This window comes from Schistocerca americana, chromosome 7, assembly GCF_021461395.2.
Source record: "Schistocerca americana isolate TAMUIC-IGC-003095 chromosome 7, iqSchAmer2.1, whole genome shotgun sequence".
In the NCBI taxonomy this organism is placed as follows: Eukaryota; Metazoa; Arthropoda; class Insecta; order Orthoptera; family Acrididae; genus Schistocerca; species Schistocerca americana.
The window spans coordinates 527,499,855-527,503,219 of NC_060125.1; positions in this window are offsets into that span (position 1 = coordinate 527,499,855).

Genomic DNA, 3,365 nt, shown 5'->3' on the forward strand with positions numbered 1-3,365 from the left:
TGTGAGCCACTGTCAACATCCTGGGAACCCACCTGGCACAAACCTTTTATAACACCAGCACTTTCAGTATTCTGCGAACACTTCCTTCCCCTATCCCAACATAGCGTGACAAATCGTTCACTGTGATGAGTCTGTCAGCAGTCACCAATTCGTTAACTCTCTGCACATTGTCTGGAGTGTGTGCAGTACGAGGCCTACCGCTGCGAGGACAATCCTCAATATTACCGTGCCCTCTTTCATCACGTAACCTGCTTGCCCACCGACTAATTGTACTGTGATCGACAACAGCATCTCCATACACCTTTTTCAACCTCTTGTGGATGTTTCCCACTGTCTCGTTTTCACAGCACAGGAATTCTATGACAGCATGTTGCTTCTGACGAACGTGTAGCAGCCATCTTGAAGACATGCTGTGACGGCGCCACTCACGGGAACAGGTTGAACTAAGTTTGAAAACAAGCGGGAAGGATGTATCTATACGCTGTAAAACTTTCACACATGCAGAATGAAAACTGTATTTTTACAAAAGTAGTGTGCATTTCTTTTGGAGTGACCCTCTTACCATTTCTGTGCTACCCCCATTTGAAAACATACAGGTTACGCGGCCACTTTTACAAATAATTTATTAGGCGTGAGCCAGTACATCACCTATTTTACAATGCCACTCATTAATAACCAAAGAAACAAAAAGAAAACTTAATCAGTTTTGAATAACAGTGTTGTTTACAGTTACACTTAAAGCGTTTTTGTCCTTTTCAATGGAGGGTTAGCATTCTGATCCAGTAGAAATAACATTTGATATGGTGACTGTCATACCCTGTCCAGTAATCTAGTATAAGGTGTATAGGAAGCTGTTTTCTCGAATAGCTAGACAACAATTCAAGCAAATCTTATTAATAGAGTTTATTACAGTTTATTAATGTGACGATACTTAACTTTCCGTTTTCACAAAGAGGTGTCGAAACCAACTGGCGACATGCAAATAATCAATGTTCTTTGGTAAATGCAATTCCATTGCAAGCAAAACGTAAGTCACGGCTAAAGCGTTTGGATGACGGCTCGTCTTCTACAGCTCTTCGTATAGGGGCCGTTCCTGTCGTGGTGCCGTCCTAGTCAGCGTACTATTGGCTGACATCGTCTCACAGTTTCCCTTCTGCAACATTCCAGGCCAACCTGCCGGAGCTTGATGTTACGCCGGAACAGTGACCACCATGTTCGATACACAGATTGTACCTACGAATGATGTTATGGTACAGGGGCTCTATCACGCCTGGTGTGTCTGCAGTCTGTCCTGCAGCGACCATAACTTGTACCACCAGATCTTCTTCTTCCTCTGCAGGAGTCTCATAAACCAAACTCTTCATTCGACCCAGAGGAAAAAGTCCAATGTAATCAAATACTGTAATCGTGAAGGCCATGCGATGGGACCACCTCGGCCTATTCATCTGTGTCCGCATCAGTGATCCACCTGTTCCCAAACATGACGTCATAAGTGAGCGGATGCACCATCGTGCTGAAACCACATGCCCTGACGAACGTTCAATGACACAGCATCCAACAGCGCGCCCAACTCTTGTTGCAGGAAGGATGGGTAGATGGTTCCCATGAGCTTGGGTGGAAACATGCACAGCCCAGTCACATGACCATCCAGATACCTGCCCACACATTGATATCAAATCTGTGTTGGAATTCCTGGACATGTGTGTCATGTGAGTTTTAGTCTGTCCAGACGTGACTGTTTCGAGAATTGAGAACACAACCCCACCATGACTACCCCGTTGGATATCTACCCAGTAAACATGTTTTCAAATAGCTACAGCATGGAAACGGTGCGTTTCCGGACATGGTTCCAATTCAAAACTTTAGCTGCTCAATCCCATCCACAAGTCCTATGAGTTTGTAGGGGAATATTAGAGTACCTTGTATCAATTATTGGGTGTATAATGGAAAATTGGTCAAGTGCGAGTTGGACTCGCCATCTGAAGGATCCGTACGTACTTCATTAGGAATAATATATCGATAATCCATCCCTATTAGGAATAGAGACTCTCTACGATTTTTCCTGTTATTGATATCGATACTGGCAAGATATTGGACCGGGAATTCCAGGTCTTTCCAGAATGTTTTAATTTTAAGTGTTAAGTTTAAATTTTTTGTGTAGTGTAACATTTGCTATTGCAATTCCTGAGAAAAAGGGGTCTTAACAGAGGGAGACACAGATAGCCGGATAAAAATGACAAACAAATTCTTTTGCTGTGATATTCACAACCGTTTGTGAAAATTGCAACACCAAGAAGGAAACGCATGAATTCAATTAAATTAATACATTTTAGGTACATAAAAGGTAACAAATGAATACCTTTTCAAATCTGTACATGTCCTTTGAACCTTACTATTCAGTATGTCGTGTGGCCACGATGCGGTGCAATTAGAGCTGCTATACGCCGTGGTATTGAATCAATAAGGTTCTGAATACGTTCCTTAGGGATTTCCCTCCACGCAGTTTGTATCCGAGCCCACAAATCCGTGACACCAGTTGCTGGAGGACCGTGGCGCACCAGGTGTCGACCAACCATACCTGGATATGTTCGATGGGCGACATGTCTAGCGAATGTGCATGCCAGGGAAGCCATGGAACCTGTCGCTCTTCGAAGAAGGCCTGTTCATTCCTCGCAATATGTGGCCGGGCATTGTCATGTTGAAATGTGGCCTGTGGAGATTCCTGAAGCAGGGGGAATACCTCAGGCTCCACAGCCTCCGTTAGGTACCGGTTACTGTTCAAAATGTCCGCAGTATGTGCGTGGCGAGATCGGTTGTTGTAACCATGGCGCCCCAAACCATCACAGCTGGTGTTTGTCCGCTATGCCGCCCCACAATGTAGCCCTCCAGAGTACCATCGGACACGTATGCGGCGATCACTGTAGGAGACGTTGAAGGGGGACTCATCCAAAAAGAATACATGTTGCCACCTAGCACCCCAGTGACGGCGCTCACGTGACCATTGCAGTTGGAGGAGCTTATGGTTTCTGGACAATGGAAGCCGACGTAATGGCATGCGTGCAACCAGTTCAACCTGCAGCAGACGGCGACGAACTGTCGATGCAGACAAGTTCACACCTATTGCAGTCCTCCAGCGACGAGGCAACACTGTGGATGTCGCTGTACAGACCATAATGGCCATGCGGACTAGATGACGGTCATCCCGTGCTGTGGTCATGTTCCGTGATCCAATTCCCGCTCGTCGCTGCGTAGGACCTTCCTGTATCCACTGCTTCCACATAAGCATCAGTGTCGTGGCAGCATGCCCCGTTCGAGCCGAAATGTCACGGTATGACAACCCCGTTTCCCGCAGACCGGATCATTCT